The sequence below is a fragment of the Numenius arquata genome, chromosome 24 (assembly GCF_964106895.1).
Source record: "Numenius arquata chromosome 24, bNumArq3.hap1.1, whole genome shotgun sequence".
NCBI classification, from domain to species: domain Eukaryota; kingdom Metazoa; phylum Chordata; class Aves; order Charadriiformes; family Scolopacidae; genus Numenius; species Numenius arquata.
In genome coordinates, this window is record NC_133599.1 from 2,701,335 (window position 1) to 2,718,983 (window position 17,649).

At 47.0% G+C, this 17,649-nt stretch overlaps 1 non-coding gene across 1 annotated transcript; it reads left to right on the forward strand.

Annotated features, from left to right (window-relative positions):
- The first annotated feature begins 803 nt into the window (after positions 1–803).
- Positions 804–875, forward strand: TRNAW-CCA (transfer RNA tryptophan (anticodon CCA)). The gene has a single exon. It is a non-coding gene; the product is annotated as a tRNA-Trp (tRNA).
- The last annotated feature ends 16,774 nt before the right edge of the window (positions 876–17,649 follow it).

Sequence of the window (17,649 nt, forward strand, 5' to 3'; positions counted from 1 at the left end):
AAAGCTGGGGAGGGACTCTGGATCAGGGAGGGGAGCCATAGGAGGAGGGGGAAGGGTTTGACACTGAAAGAGGGGAGATGGAGATGAGATGTGGGGAAGAACTTCTTTGCTGTGAGGGTGGTGAGAGCCTGGCCCAGGTTGCCCAGAGAAGCTGTGGCTGCCCCATCCCTGGAGGGGTTCAAGGCCAGGTTGGAGGGGGCTTGGAGCAACCTGCTCTGGTGGGAGGTGTCCCTGCCCAGGGAACACCTGAAACTCGGTGATCTTTACGGTCCCCTCCAACCCAAACCATTCTGAGGACGGCCGCCCGGCCCAACTCAGCGCATGTAACAGGGCTCACTGCCTCGGAGATGGGCCCTTTAAACCTGGGGGTGCCGGGGCTGGGACAGACCAGAGGCGGTGGGGATGGGGGGGGGGGTCCGCCCGGGGTATCGGGTGTGCGGAGCGCAGGTGGGCCGTGCCAAGGGGCGCGGATCAACCCCTCCCCAGGCGGTGGTACAGCCCACCGGGGGGCGTGGCCGGCCGAGGCGGGCGGGCTGCTTGAAAGCCGTTGGGCGGCTCGGAGTGCGGGGCTGCGGCTCGCTCCGCTGCCACGGGGAGCGGGCCGGGAGAGCCCTGGGGCGGTTCCGGTTCGGACGGGGGGGGGTCCGGGGCGGCGGACGGGCCCCGGTTCGGGTGGGGGGCAGCGGCAGAGGGGCCCGGAGCAGAGGAAGGGCCCGAGGGCCTGCGCGGAGGGGCTTGTGGGGAGGCGCATGCGCGGGGCGGTGCTCAGGCTCTTCCAGGCAGGCCGGGGCTGGCTGTGCCCAGACCTCGTGGCGCAACGGTAGCGCGTCTGACTCCAGATCAGAAGGCTGCGTGTTCGAATCACGTCGGGGTCACGGGAGCCCTCTGGGGTTAATTTTTCTGGCCTCGGGGTACGCCCGGGGTAGCGGGCCCAGCGCCGGGGGCTGGTGGAGCAACGGGCTCGGTGGTGAGGGCAGAGCACCGGCTGTACCGTACCGCCTGGCCTCTAGTTTTTGCTCTGGGTGGGGGTTCCTGACCAGTGGTGCCTTTCTTGCTAAGAATCCCCAGCAGTAGCTGAATTAGATACTTTTTAGAATTAAATATAACGCACAGTGCTCTGTACGTAACTTTTTTCTTGCCTTTGTGGCGATGGAAGTCGCTCTAGCTTTGAAGCCGACCGCGCACTGTGTTAATTTAAACTATTTTACATTTGGAAGGAACAACAAAGGCAAAGTCTAATCTGCAGGAGGGATGAAGCTTCGAAGTGGTCATTAACTTTAACTGCTTTAACCTGTTCAGCAGATGATGGGTTGTGTGCACCTGAGCTCCTGTAGTCTTCGTCTCTTTCTATTAAGTGGCTTTTGTCTTGACTGGCTTTGCTTTTGAACTTCATTGCTTTATAATCGCACGTAGGAATGATGCTTTGAGCCTCGGTTGCCACAAAGATTTCCTTTGTGTTGAAAAATAGCACCAGGCTAAACAAGATAGAAAGGGAGCCTTTATTGCCCTGCACAGCCCTCGCTGGTACAGTTTTAATTAAGGAAAAATGGCTGGGCAAAAAATAACCTCATATCTGGAAGTGTAGATCCTCGGTGCTCCCTGAAACGCACAATATTAAAGCCATTCGTAAGGGGACAGTGGGATGCGTTCAAACCTCACTCTGGAAGTTTGAATAAATGTGTTGTGCCTGTTTGCTATGTGGCTACTAATTAAAAATGTGTGTGTAATTGGTTTGGGATTTAACTGTGCCGTGGGAAGGGATGGTTGGGCTAAAAGCAACTGACTGGAACCCCTTAAAAGAATAACTCGTAGAACTCAAGTAGATCTTTCCTCAGTGTTCTGTTCCTGTTGAATATTTCAGTTTCCGATTTTGCCAAAAACCTCTTCAGGTTGCTCTTAAATGTGTTTCCCTTTGACGGGACAACTGCTTTTTCCAAAAGAAGGCAATTGCTTAATGTGAATTTCCTGAGGAAGATCCCCGTTAATGGCTTTGCTGTTAACGTTTGTTTTGATCCAAAGACCAAATGTGACACCAAAATACCTGGGTCTGGTTTGTGTTTCACACGTGTTTGTGAAAGGGGTGTTCTGGAGCTGCTGTGCTTTGGCTGAGGAGTGTTTGATGCTGACTGAACTGAAAAGGAAAGTTGTCGAGCATCTGCTCAGTATTTAAAAATGTAATTGCAGTGAAAAGGCCTCTCTGTGCTTGTATTTTTTAATCCCAGGTGCTTAGTAAGTGCTGTTTTGTTTCCTGTTTAGAAATTACGTCGGTTTGTTTCAGGGTAAAAGGACCTGTAATGAATTCTGCAGAAAGTACCTCTTCTGAGGATTTCTTCACCTAAAACTGTTTGAATATCAGCTAGCTGCAGCAAGCGGGGGTACTGCACGGCTGAGGGATTATCAGTGCTTCAAAATGGCTTTCCACGCTCTATTTCCTGTCTTTTTAATGTTTTAAATTTAATAGGTATACAGCATCGCTGGGGTGTTATTCCATCAGCTGACGGCGTCTGAGAGTACGATGGTGCAAACATCTTCCCTCCCGTGTGATCTCAGGAATCAGTCTTATCCCTTGAAGGTTTCAAGCATAGGGTATCTTGTTCTTTTTTTGCAAAGATGATTTTTGTAATGTAATCGGTCTGAAAGAATTTATTTACAGTCATCCTGTTCCTACTATACGTTCTCACCCTCCTTCACCTTGCCATCTTAGTAAATCCCTCTAGTTTCTTAATTATTTTTGATGCTCTCTTTCATTCCTCTCCATCTCTGTTGCACCCTCCCCTTGCCTTGTCCTGCCCCTCTCCCTCGTCCGCGGTATGGTATTTCTTTCTGTCATTCAAAAGAAACCCCAAACAACAAAAAAACCCCTAGTATTTATGTTGCTTTTGCCTTCTTCCAGAAATTGTTGGTTGTGTCTTTCCAATTTTTCTCCCACAAAAGATGAGGGTTACCTTTTCCTTGGATAAACTTAAATTGTACAAGATGTAACGTTTATATCTAAGCTTATATGATACTGAGATGATGCTTCCAACTCTTGCTCTTCCGGGAGGAGGATTTTCTCCATCGAAATGGAATTTCTTTCGCATTGACTCCACTCCCAGTTGCCATGGGAAGCTCTGACATCAGCGTAGTCGCAAACGCCAGACAATGGGGTAAGGGAAGGGACCCCTTTCCAGCGCTTTAGCTGGTGGTCAGGACTCGAGCTGACCATGTCAAGTGGTAAGTGGCTTCCTCTGAAATACTGGAATCTTTTATTTTGGATAAACATCCCCAGCTGGGAGCTGGTGTGGGCACAGCTGAGGTCTGTGGGCTATCGGTGGGAGCTGCAGCGGTGGCCATGGACGTTCCCCACTGGTCAGGATGAACTCATGGGTGCTTGGAGCTGAAGTGGTCCTTCTAGAGAGTAAGGTCTCAATGTTTTGTGCAAGAATGACACCAGTGGGACAGAACTTCTTGTCAAATGTGCTGTGTTAGGTGATTTTTATTTTTGTTTGAGAAAAATTAAATATGAAGGTAAATACATGGATTATGGCATGATCTTCTGGAATCTGCGTGGTCTGTTCCCACCGTGATCTGTGGGGGGCAGTGCCCTTCTTTTTTCTTTCCTCCCATATTTTGTCGGCTGATAAATGGAGGTTCCTGAAGCGGTGCCAGGGGGTGAACAGCTTTGCCGCTGTAATGCGGGCTCCTCTGCCAGCCTTCCCCGGGCTGCTCCGGAGGCTTCCTTCTGACTTTCATTAGGAGACGTTGAGAAATTAAATGGGAAGACTGCCAATATTCGGTGAGGCTCTGATGAAGGGAGTGCTGGTGCTGAAGGGGCTCTTGTTTATATTAAACCTCATCTTTCTAATCCACCTTTCATCTGAGTATTTGCCAGCAGTGTTTGTCTATACCTGCGACTTGGATTTTGTGTCCCGTGAGACAGGTACCTACCTGTGGCTTGTGGAAATAGAGGCAAAGAGTATGTGAATGTCACTGAGGTAGTTTCATTTTATCTTGTCCCAGTCGCTTTACTTACTAGCGTGGGGTGAGGAAAGAGTATTGTTCCAGAAAACAATCTAGAAAGGCAATAAAGAGCAGATCTGAAGCCTCCATCCTCTTAAAGGGAAGCAAATGAGGTGTGACTTCAGGCAATTTTGCTCCTTAAAACAAACGTCTCCTTAAAGAAAAGTCTCTGATCCCTGGAGTTTTTTTATTTCTGTTCCTCCCCTCGCAATCGGGATGGCAAATGCTATAATCAAAATCGGGTCACAAGAGAGCAATGCATGAAGGAGCAGCTGTTGCATGCAGTCATGCACCATATTTCTGTGCTAGAAATGATTCATTTAGTCTGTGTAATATATATGGAAATGTGCTGCGGGAGCATTGCTGAAAATAACTTATTGGGTTCCTACAGCCCCAACAAAACTCATCTTTGATTTGTGGATTTTACACGCCTTTTCCCTTTTATGATACATCAAATAAACATTGGCAATCTACCTTTTAGTTAGGTAGCATTGCTTGACTGTATTTAATCTGTATGTATATACTTCTTTTTAACTGACATACCTGAATGCAATACCTTCAGCCCCGAAAGCATAAACTAAACGAAGGTCACGTCAGTGAGATGTAGGAAAAGAAAATAAAATCCCGCTGCAGAAGTGTTCTGGGTGAACAGATAAAGGAGGTGGAATGAAGAGGCTGAAGTGGGGGAACCGTTTCAAAGGTCTTATAATATTCTGAAAAAATCTGAGCTGAAAGGGATTTTTATTCTTTTTATTCAAGTAGAACATTCTGTGTTTTAATTTCAGAAAGCCTTTTGGGGAGTTCCTCAGTCCTAAAAGCTGTTTTGCCCCCACCTTTTCTTTATTGTTATGTCCTTTGAAGTTCTCTTCAAAGATGAAGCCAAACTTCCCATTTATTCTACAGACTGTAATGAATATCCAGCTTTGTTTAAGCAATTAGCTTGGTGGGGTGACTTCTGTTGCTGTTTAAAATATATTTTAAAAAAAAATTCCAAAATCCTGAGCGGTTTAGACATGTTTTGAAAAAAACACTGAGCCAACAGCTGTGCATTGGGCTAATCTGACAGTATAGCAGCTGTCATAACAAAAGCAGAGCTGGTTCAAACACAGCTCCTTTGTGTAGCGATTGAAAATGATTTAAAGGAAAAGATTATATACTGGTTCTACTGGGTTGAGCTGTGGGGTTGGAGAAGTGGCTGTTCACTTGGCTTTTTTTTTTTTTTTTGGTATGTGACCCCAACAGATGAATGGGCTCTTAACCATTTTAACCACTTTTTTTAGCTTAGAAATTCAAATGTGTTTGGAACCTCAGCTCTGTTTCTTGCTGCTGGCTCCGGTTGTGTCCCTCCGTGTTTCTGGAGCCATCACCTCCCGTAGGCGCCGGCCCGGATGCAGCTCGAGCCATTTCCACGTGTGGACGAACCACATCTGTCATCAAAGACCGGGCCAGGGAATGCACGAGGGAATAATTAAGCAATGCGTTTTGTAAAGGTGTCCTGAACTGTAGCTTTTTAAAGCATTAAATAATGCAACCTGGCGCAGATACCTCAGGCTAATTCACTCGTATTTTAAGGCTGTTTTTTTCCCCTTTTCTCCTCATTCAGACGAAAGTAGTGAAGTAACCTTCGAAGTGACAGCAGACTTTGCCTCTGGCTCTGCTGAAGTAAGTAATCTGCTAATGCATGAATATTTTATGTATCACCGCTAAATGAAGGAAATTGCAAGTTGATATAAACTGATGTTCTTTGTATTAGCTCATGATGAATGCAGCAATTACCTCCAATCAGTTAATTACAACATCTTTCTATGGCCTGCCTTCCACTTTCTTGAGCTTTCTTTTGTAAGAGGACCGAGTATTTGTTAAGCTCGCGGTTCCGTAGCTGCTGCACTGATGAAGTGCTTTCTCATTATCCCGTTGGAAAACGTGTTGACCTTTAATACCGGAGTGAGAGTCGTTGGTGTTTCCTCAGCCCACCCTGTTGCTTTCTCTTTTGCTTGTAGTTCCCACACCTGGAACAATCTGAATGTCACATGAAGCTTCTGTTGCGGGATGTAGATTACACCCTCGCTGAGATGATAGCGGAGGGAAGTATCTCTTGTTGCACGTTAATCTTATTATGCCTTCCCCTCTACCAATCCCTAAATCTGGGAGTGAACTTAAATTGAGTTTCCATCGCTATTTGCTGTCTCCTAATTGGGATTTTCTAGCAATGACTATTAAAGGAAGCCAGGCCCATTCGTAGCAACAGAACATTAAATCGGGCTTACTTGCACCCCAGCTATTTGGATGGTCTAGTAGCTCTCAGCGCGTACTAGATACGTTCATCAGAGTAATTGTGACACTAGCAGCCAACAGAAATGAAAAATGGTGCCCCTTTATGATGGGCCATCTCTCTCAAATATATTAGATTTTTAAATAGAAAAGAATTAGATAAAGGAGTGCTCATTAAAAGTAGAGTGCGTATCGGATGACTAATTAGTGATAAAGTACAAGCTATCTTGAGAATTTCTTCGCTCCTTACTTACTGAATGTAAATTATTTCAGGCTTTTAGTTACATACGTTTAAATCAACTTTACGTTGTAACTGTATGTGTAGACTTGTCACAGGTGGAAAAACTGTAAGAAGTTTCTCATTTAAATCAATATGAGTAAGGAGAACATGGTCTGTGTTGTAGGGCCTTCAAGACTTTGTGGTAGCTCGTGGTGAGAGGCTTTAATTACACACCCACAACCTGTCTTGAAATATTAACAGGTAGAACAAATATTGCTGGAGGATGAATTGCCGACAGACCAGGCACGGGGACAAGAGAGATCACCCGGCAGCGGTCCCTGCGGCACTCTGAAGGCTGTTTGCAGGAAAAGGGTATTATGGCATTGTTAAACTACAATAGTCACCTCCCTGCACTTCCTCCGGGCACAAAACACTCCCGAGATACAACCCTCAGGCTAGTAGTGCCCCATCCAGATGATTAGTCACGGAATCTCATTTCTCTGACTAATGCAGCAGTGCAGAAGCACATCCCTTGGTCTCTCAGTCAGTCTAAAGCTTAGAAATCTTCCATCTTATCTGAATGTATCTAATGTGCAATTTACAGCGCAGTGTAAGGATCCTGAGTCAACTCTAAGCAACCGAGCTTGCTCATCCCGCAGGAATCCTGGCAGGGTGGCCAGATGTTCCCCTCGAGGCATTCCACTTCCTTCCCAGCATAGCACGTAACCTAGAAGATGGCTATCTTAAAGAGGACGGTATTCCCTTTTGAAGAGAATATTTAGGAGAACTTTGATGTACTTGTAGGTTACATTCCGCATTTAAAATTCAGCCGTGATCATTTTGAAACAGGAGATTCTGAGTCGGTCTCTTTGCCCAAGCTCTTACCTACCTTTAACATTAGACGTAGTCCGTTGACAAGTACTCGGGCTTCTGCCCTAGAAATGGGTGCGTGATATTAAAGGTGGTGGCTAAGTCTTTGCAAGGCATGGCCATCAGTCTTGTTGGCACAAGATTTCTGTCTCTTGGTGGCCCCCAGCACAATGGGACTCTGGTCCTGAGTGAGGCCTTGGAGCATTAATGTAACGGGGATGTTGACTTCAGCACAGTTTCCCTTGCATGAAGAGGAGTTTGTTGAGCTGCCGTGATTAGATGATGTGTCCAGAGGCAAAATACTGTTTATTGTGCATTACGTACTGACTGGTGCAGTAAATCAGCTTAAAGTAATATTTCTTTTTCCAGCAGGATGAGAAAATGGTGGATGAGAGTGCAATGATATACTGAACATCAATTAATATTCCAGAGGCATCTTCCCTGTTAGACAGAGTAGACCGCAGGCAACCAGCCTTTACTTTGCCCTAATCTCTTGGTGATTTTTATGTACTTCCCAAAGATTTTTTTTTTTTTTTTGCTATCTCCAGTAGAACAATTCACTTTAAATGAGATTATTTCAAGGCAGTTTCTATTCACTGAATCACTTTCCATCAAGAAGTAACGTGGTGTTTCTCGTGGCTGGGCACCATCACTATGAGACTGCTGCGATCATTGATGTGCATTTACTCTGTCTCATTAGTGTTGTTCTGGTAACACCAGGACCTCAAACGATGAAGCATCCTCCCCCTTGGAATTAAGGTGGCCTTGCTGTAGTAATCTGCAGCTTGTTCAGTAGCTTTGCTTGCTAGAAATGACAAACTTGTGCATTAAGTTCACTGAATCTCTCACCATACTTTCCTTTTTTCATCAGATGAGTGGGACATCTAGCGATGAGACCGACGAAGATGAAGGGGAAATGTGCTTTTCTGTTGCTTTGCCTCCCAGAGTTATCAGGTACCACGCATTTAACCCCTCTTTTCCTCTTGTGAAAAGCCACCTTCCCTTTGGCTTATTTTCCCATTTTGGAGAAGTCCCCTCGTGGTTATCCCCAGATTAACATCTTTGAAAGCTCAGGATTTGTAGAAATTCCTGCGTAGAAAAGAAAACTTTAGTGGAGAAAATTCTGGAACTAGATAAAAACAGACCTTTTTAAAGTTGAAGAGTGCCTTAAGTGGAATGTTTTGAGTTTCACCTGGGGTTCCTGTGAGCCGCATGAGCAGTGACAGCAAAGAAACCCCCTTGTGCTATTGAACCTGCCAGGCCCTTCAGCAGCTTCTGCCCTTCTTGGCATCTGAGCAAAACCGACGCTTGTGCAGAGTTGTAACAGCTCTTTCTGATGCTCGGAAAAACAGGTTTCTTATAAAGGCATTGTCTGGCTTGAGGGGACACCGTTTCAATAGACCTGTATCAAGAGTGCATTAAAGTGAGACACTAACAATGGCTGGGGGAGAGGGGCACCTCCTTTAGTGGTTGAACTTCAGGTCGGTGATAAATGTGGGTGGCCTTTTTGCAATTTACTGCTTCGATGCTGAAAGCAGGGTAATCTCTGCAGACTCCTTAGAGTTTCTTTCAGCTCTTTTTTAGAGCTTTGTGAAAATACACTCCTATTCTTCAGAGTTTTGCATGGACAGAAGAGGGAACCCTGGGAGACTGTCTCCTACTGCTGTTAGAGGATCATCAAAGTGGTTTGGGTTTTTTCCAGCATGGGAATACATGAATGAAAAGGGGTCCTGACCCATACATCTTCCTTCAGCTAGAGGCTAGCCAGAAAAGTATGCTTCTAGTGCTACTGTGCTGTCAGTTCTGCAGCAGCAGATAGCAGGCGTGTCCTGGAATGCCGTTCTCATTAATTCCTCGCCTGCCATATCCCAGACACCTTTCCCCAGGTAATCCTGCTGTCCAGTATGAGAGTGAGTGGCATTAGGGTATCCCTCTGTGCCAGCTGCACAAAGGTGGCACTTGGTTTAATTTCCAAAGATTGTTGTTTTATCAGCAGAAGACTTGATTTGTGCTTTTGTTTTATTTAATTTCTTTTTCCATTCTGCCCTAATTGCAAGAATGGTAGGTTTCTAGCCCTAAAAGATAACAGGTGTTGGCTCTATAAGGTCAGCGATGAGAATTCAGGTTACCTGAAGTAACTTTTGATTTTTTTTCCCTCATAAATCCAGCAGGAGAAGTCCAAGGAAAGCGAGGCGGCGGCCACGAGCGTGGAAGACCTTGAAGATAGTTGAAGTGGTAGAAGAGACGTTGATGCTGGAAGATGGGAAGAACCGAGAAGCAGCCCAGGAAGGGACCAGTGAAAGTTTCATACCCGTGTCTGTGTGGATAGCGGTATTTGCTGTCTCTGTTTTTGTAATCCTCATGTGCTTAATAAATAGATGTTAATCTAAACTGTCTGCTCGTAAACCTCATCCTGGGAAGAAAATACAAGCGAGGTCCTGATGACATAAGCAGTGACTACGAAACTGAAGAATGTGCTTTTTTTTCTCCCTGCTGCTTGTGAACAAGCTCTTCAGGCAGTGATTTTGAAGGCCAGTAGGAGGGTGAAAACAGCCTGTGACTTGACTTTGCCTGGAGTTCACTGTCTACAGTAGTTCCCAATCTGTGGAAATGCGACTTGCTACACTGCTTCTCCTTTGCTGAAGCCAAGTTGGCAGGTTTTGTGCCCCCAGCTAGTTTTATTTGCACGGAGGTGCTTGGAGTTCTGCGTGGCTTGGTTTTTCCTAAGGTGCCTGTGGGTGGGATTACTGCATTGCTGAGAACCGACAGCTTCTCCAGGCTCTGGTTGTCTTGTGTTTGAGAAGCAGCAGATATAAATGGAGGGAAGAAGTTGGCTCTAGCTTAATACAAGCCATGAGGGATCAAGGGAGGAGTTACTATATCTTAACCTTGGGGGGGGAATGTATTTTTGCCCCTGTTGGCCGCCACTCTCCATCCCAAGAGGATCTAATTTTGTGTGCAATGTTCTCATAAACCATGACACCTAAAAATTGAAATGACTTGGGGGTTAAGATCAAGCTGAAGCCTTTCACTATCTCTTCACAGGAGCAAAGTAGAACTTTGGATGCTGCGGACGTGCCGGCACCAGAGCCATTTGTCTTGGTGAGTGACTGATGGGGGCGGTTCTGACTGGTTTAAATCTGCCGCCGTTGCTGCTGGCCCCCACCCTGCCTCGTCAGCCGTCCCCGCTGGGTTAGTTTCAAAAGAGTCGTCTTTTATAACCAGAAGACTTGGTTTGTGTTTTCATTTTGTTAAATTATTTTTTTTTTTAATTTATTCTGCCCTAAATGCAAGATTCCTTTCTCACGTAGGAGTAGGTTTCCAGCCCTAGAAGATAACAGATGTTGGCTCTGTAAGGTCAGCGATGCGAAGTCAGGTTACCTGGAGCAATTATTTGTTTTTCCCCTCAAAGACACAGCACGAGAAGTCCAAAGAAAGCGAGGCAGCGGTCACCAGCTCAGAAGAACATGAAGATGGCTCAGAGAAGAAAGAGACATCACTGCTCTGTTCTTCCCATCTTCCAGCAGAAGCAGCACAGGAAGAGACCACTCAAGGTTTGATACCTGTGGCTGTGTGGATTGTGCTATTTGCCATCTTTGTGTTTGTGATCTTCACGCCTGTAGTTAATGGGTGCTAATCCAAACAGTCTGCTCGTAAACCTCATCCTGGGAAGAAAATAAAAGCAGTGTCCTGATGACATAAGCAGTGTTGAGCAGTGACTTAAAAACTGAGGCCACGAAGATGCTCCAAGGGCTGGAGCCCCTCTGCTGTGAGGACAGGCTGAGAGAGATGGGGGGTTCAGCCTGGAGAAGAGAAGGCTCCGGGGAGACCTTAGAGCCCCTTCCAGTCACTCAAGGGGCTCCAGGAAACCTGGGGAGGGACCCTTGATGAGGGAGGGGAGCCATAGGATGAGAGGGAAGGGTTTGACACTGAAAGAGGGGAGATGGAGATGAGATGTGGGGAAGAACTTCTTTGCTGTGAGGGTGGTGAGAGCCTGGCCCAGGTTGCCCAGAGAAGCTGTGGCTGCCCCATCCCTGGAGGGGTTCAAGGCCAGGTTGGAGGGGGCTTGGAGCAACCTGGTCTGGTGGGAGGTGTCCCTGCCCAGGGCAGGGGGTGGCACTGGGGGGGCTTTAAGGTCGCTTCAAATTCTAACCATTCTATGATTATTTTTTTTTAAATCCTCCTGGCAATAGCTAACAAAAACGTTAATGTCCTGCTGTTCAACACGCTAGGGGTGTAGTACGTGTGCTGTTCTGATACATGATATGAAATAAGAGTGTTGGTGCCCGGCATTGTTTTATTGTGTCTTTTCTTTGATATAAATGCTTAGAGGCCAAATGTTCCTATCACTCATCTTAAAAATAATAAGAGACGGAGAATTAGACCAGGCTCCTGAGCACATCAGGTGCTGCAGCTTAAGTCACACTGGGAAAAGAAACTCCCGCTCTGGCTCTTGTGTAGCACAGGAGATAAACTTGTTGGGCTTTACTCCTGGTTTCCTCCCAGCCTCAGGTGGTGGTACCAACTCTCTGTTACTGTCTGACCTTCAAGACAATTGCACTGAGCTGTAAGTCTTGTTAATAGTGGATTTGCTTTTGCCACCCCCAGAGAAGCTCAGTTTGTGCCAAAGCTCCTCCAGCTCAGCAGAAAGAAGTGATGCAGCATAGCAATCTCGCCAGAATGGAGCAGGATCCAATCGCCCTTCCCTGGGGAGCCAGCTTAGCACACATTGTGCTTGTTCATTTTATTGAACAGATCAGCAAAACAAATAAACATCATGTAGGTATTGTCTGCTCCGGGAGAAGGCAGGTTGTGCCCCATTCCACCCCCACCTCACGCTCCTGCTCCCAGTTAGCTGCAATCCAGCCACTGAAAATTATAGGTAAAGGGAGCACCTACTTTTTTGGGGAGGCTATCTTTAATATATTCACCAACTAAATTTGTTTTCTTGTCTAACAGCAGTAGCTAAGATGCAAGGTAAGAAAATAAGGATACAGTGCTGCTCTGTTTTCGCCTGCTGTGTACAAAAGGGATTATCAAGGACTGTGCTGGGGCTGGCAGGATAAAGCCACTGGTCACCGTGTGATACAGTGGGACACTTCCAAATACAGCAGGATTTTCTTTTTTCAAAATAAAACCCTACAGGTAGCATACTTTGCCACCTAGAAAACAGATCCATTAATTCAATTGGAAATATAGATGTTGAAAGAAATGTTGCCCTATTATAGCTCCTGTTTCCTACACATCTCTCACTAGAGCAGCTCACCCTGCTGGGTTTGCCTCTGTTTGCTATTAGGAGGACACGTGGGAGAGGACAGAACTGCCTTCCCAGAGGTTACAGGCTTTGTCTAGTTTTAGTTAGCAAGTTTGAGGTCTGAATCCACTTTATTTTGTCAGAGGTCATGAACAGTTATTTACTGTTCTGCTCTAAAACTGGTGTGGAGGCAAAGTGTTATGTTAGGTGATTCGGTTTATTTTTTTATTTTTAATTTTTTTACATAAAATTACTTTACACTTACCGCATGGGTGATGTAAGAGGTCATTATAAGATTTGCAACAATGGACCTCAGAGAGCACCTAGCCCTGCTGTGTCTGCAGTTTGTGCCGCTTTCCCAGCGGATGGAAGCCAAACATCACCATCAGCCCTGGCCCCGCTTAGTGCCGGGGATCACAGATGTTTGCTGCCGAGCCTGGAGCGTGTGAGATCCATTGACCTGGCAAACAAATCTAGCTCAGCTCTGTGCAGTCTCAGGTAGTTCTTGCTGTATCTGGGAATTTAGAGAAGAAAAAGAAAGAGGCTGCCAATTTTCCAGACTGCTGAAGGCTTCCCCCTTCCTTGGGAAGCAACTTTGTGTTAGGCTGTTGTAGGAACAGACTCTGCCTCTCGCTGAAACTGTCAGCTCTTGGAAACTCAGACATTACAGGAGGTGGAACCATAAAAGGGTCGTGTTTAATAACATGGTAGTGCCCGAGAGCACTGATAGGCTTTTCTTTTAAATCTCTTTGACAGGGCTGTGGGTCCTCGGGATGAATGCAAGGCGCGCTAATGGGTCACGTGCAGGTAGGAACTTCCAGCCATAGGTTGCTAAACTTGGCAAATGTTGCTTGTGGCCCCGTGGGACTGGCGTGGGGACGGCTCTGTGTCTTAACCCAGCTCCAGTTTTTGGCATTTAGGATGAAATCTGTCTGTGGCATCATCTGCAGAGGAAAGATGATGATACATAAAACTGAGCTCTTACCCTAAAGGAGGGATTTAAGTTAAATGGTTTGGTCTGGAATTTCTTTTTTATCCAGGAATTAGAAAACCCACGTGTGTTTCCATTCTTCCCCATAAGAGAAAACTCCAGTAGGGTGGGATTTAAGGAGCAAATCACTCATGGGGGTTTGTGCCCTCCACATGTGGCATCTCTAGATATAAAGGAGAACAGGACTTGGCCCCCACTCAGATGGCACCAGAGGAAATACTTGTTCTCATTACTGTTTTGCAGGTTTTTTTTCCCTCTTCTCGCCTGAACTTTCTCACTTCTCACTCTTTGCCCCCAGCCCCTCTTACCCTGCTTTGTTAAATTCCCTTGAAGGCGTGGGTGGGATTACTGATGAGCTGACATCCCATTACCGCCCACCTCCTCCAGTTTACCAGCTAACCCCTGCCCTGCAGCTCGGGTGAAGGGGGCACCCCGCGCCTCCCCTGCCACCCCGAGCCCCCGCTGATGGCTGGCAGGTTGCTATCAGAAGCTCTCTTCCCCCATGTCTCTAATTTTATGCACGGCAGCCTTCTCCACTAGAGACCTGTCAGCGAGGAGCTGTGCTTGGCAGAAATAGCTCTGGGAGAGTAATGACAGCAAAATGGATGGTAAACAGGGAAGAGCAGAAAGGCTTGTAGCAGTGAGGTCAGTTCATAGAATCACAGAGTGGTTTGGGTTGGAGGGGACCATTAAGATCATCTGGTTCCAGGTGTTCCCTGGGCAGGGACACCTCCCACCACACCAGGTTGCTCCAAGCCCCCTCCAGCCTGGCCTTGAACCCCTCCAGGGATGGGGCAGCCACAGCTTCTCTGGGCAACCTGGGCCAGGCTCTCACCACCCTCACAGCAAAGAAGTTCTTCCCCACATCTCATCTCCATCTCCCCTCTTTCAGTGTCAAACCCTTCCCCCTCCTCTTATGGCTCCCCTCCCTGACAAAGAGTCCCTCCCCAGGTTTCCTGGAGCCCCTTTAGGGACTGGAAGGGGCTCTAAGGTCTCCCCAGAGCCTTTTCTTCTCCAGGCTGAACCCCCCCAACTCTCTCAGCCTGTCCTCACAGCAGAGGGGCTCCAGCCCTCCCAGGATCTCCGTGGCTTCCTCTGGACCTGCTCCAACAGGTCCATGTCCTTCCTGTGCTGAGGACTCCAGTTTTACATTATAATCAACTTTCCCATTGAATACGTCTTTGTATTCTCAGAGACACCCCAGGACGGGCAGCAGCTGGGGCTGGGAGATGTCTGGAGAGTGGAAGATGCAGAAGATGAGACTTGGTTAGACGGGTGAAGAGACAATCTCATCTTCCTCCTGTGACATCCTGGGATGGTTTTTCTCCACTGCTGCAGCAATCTGAGCAGCTCGAGATCCTCTTGACCCTTCCCTTGGCTTTACTGGCCTTTAGCTGGATGCAGCGTTCCTTAAGATCTCACAGGTGCAGAAGGAATTTTGCAGCCAGTCTGTAAGGAACAGGGGAATACAGGAGGGAGACGCTGGTCAGAGGTCCTTGCCAAGCAGTCACGGTCCAGCCAAGCTGGAAATGAATTAGTGTGGACGGACAGACGGAGGGTTTCAGTGCCTTGTCACAAAAGCCTCATGTGACAGAGCCAAGAATAGAACTTCTTAATCCAGGGAGAAATGGGCAAAATTACATTGTTACAGATTAATACATTGGCCCATGAACAATTTAGCTTTGAGGATCAGCAAAACAAAGAGAAAAATTCTGAGAAATGGAAGTGTTTTATTATGGCAACCTTTGAAACAAAGCATCTCGACTTCTGAAAACATTTCCTTTTCAAACTGGTCTTTTTTTTCTTTTTGCTTTTTAAAGCACAAAATGCTCCAACATTTAACCCCCAGAGGAAAGAAAAACAATCTTCTCTGCAGTTTAAATGAAAATTTTTGGGGTGGATCAGGAGTTAATTCACTGAAATCTTTAAAAATATTCCTTCTTTTATAGAAAATTAGAATTCTACACTGATGTCTTTTACCCACATCCCCCTTTTCAAATCCATTCTTTACCCAGCCTGCTCTCGTCTCTTATCGCTGCCTGGTCCGTGAATGTTTAACCCTCGCTTCCTTTGAAGCCCGGAGAACAAAACGCCGCCGTTCGAAGTCCCTTTTGCTCAGGCTGGACGTGCTCTGCGGAAAACCCAGGGCGCTTTGTACCCTGCGTGGGAATAGATTGACTTTTGGTCAGGTGGGACCTTCTGTTATAAGAAACACCTTCTCGGTGAGCGCAGACGCGATGCAGGTTGTGATAGCAGCAAAGCCCTGCTTTATTTCAGTGTTCTGGTAACCCTGCGTGGAGACGGGCTCTTCCCAGCCCTGCGATGTCTTGCACGAACCTTCTTCCTGGGAACAAACAGCTATTTATTTTTTTTCCAGTTGTATATAAACACAGACTTATCTTTTGCTTTTATAAAAAGCATGCAAAGCCAGATGCCCCCGTAGCTGAACCGGTTAGACAGCTTAAAGCTCTTCCATGCTGCTGCTGAAATTCTGCTAACTGTAGCTAATTTTGAATGTTACTCTGTGTGAGGAGGTTTTTATATTTTTTTTTTTGTGGGTTTTTTTCCCAGCAACTGTCTCTTCAAAGTGCTTGTCTGTCCTGAAATGATGTCGCTCCGCGTTTGTCAAATGGGCAGACACAGCTGGTGGACTTCTCCCCGTGGGTTAAATGTTCTGATTGAGAGATCCCGAAGCTCTTGGCTCCTGTCTCCGTGCATTAAGGTGACTCTCTGCACTGTAACCAGCTCAGGGCCCTGCAGGAGGGAGAATTAATTAATTAACTAGTTAATTAACTGTCAGGTTGCCAGTTCCCTGGAAGAAATGACAGGGGGGGGCGGAATGCTGTCTCTAGTTCCCCTGCATTGCTCTCCACTGCTGGTGCCAACGCAAGTCTCCCGTGGTCGGGGAGGGGGACTGTGTGCTCCAGCCACTGCTGGCACAGAGAGATGCATGAGCAGGTCTTGGTCCTTTTGTATGTTTTTTCCCCTTAATCTACAAGATCCTGATCTCTTTGAAAAGGAAAGTCTTTCACTGGGGTTCTGGGCGTGCTTTTTGCTGCTTTTTTCCCTATTTTCTTACCTCCTGGCCTGTTCCCTGCGGTTTGATGTGCCTTTCCCAAACGTTTAGGAGAAGCGGTCTGGCCAAGAGCGCTCGTGGGATGAAGTTGGCTCAACCCGAAGCAATTCAGGTGAGAGAGAGGAAAATAAAGTGTTACTGTCTGGCTTATTTGTGTAATTTGCAGGAATTCCTGCAACTCTCTTGCTGTTCCCATGGAAACAGATGTTGAATTGCAGGAAACTGCTACAGGTTTTCAGGATTTGATTTTTTTTTTTTTTTCCTTTACAGTGGCACCTCCTTTATAATTTCCAAGCAGCTTGGAAAAGTTCTTTTCCCTTTTCAAGGCACAAATCTGGAGTGTCCCCAGGCCATCCTTGTCCTACAAGGTCTTCAGGGTATCCCGAGAGGTCTCCTTGGCAGCAAGCAAGACACTGCTGGGAAAAGATGCCATCGGGAGGAGGGTAAGAATCCGCTTTTCTCCCTCCGCTGGCTGCCTGGCGATGGTGGGTTTGTCTCCCAGCCTGGTGGTGGGTACCAGAGTGTGTCGTCGTCCCCACGCTCCTCCTTCCCTGTGCCCTGGCAAGGGCTCGCTGGCCACTGGGGCGTAGAGCTGTGCAATTTTCCCTGCTCAAAAAGCATCTGCTGAGCAAAGCCAACGCCTGCCTTTGTGCGAGGAGGGCTGAGGTCTCGGTAGCGCATTGTGTAAGCTCCATCCTTCCCAGACAGACAGTTATTTTCCAGCCCGTCAGGTCTGACTCATCCACCAGGCAGTCGGGGACCGAACTCCTGGGGCTTTATGGCCAAGCTGCCCTACCTGTCTCCGCGCTTTTATCCCATTTAAACCCACCCTCTTTCCTTGCCTTCGTTTCTCATTTCTCTGGTGTTTTGCAGGTGTTGATGCGGTGCAGACTGTTTGTCGTGGGAAGGGCAGGCTGCTTGCATTGATCCAAGAAAGGATGCTGGCAAGTGAAAGGTCATCAAGGGGT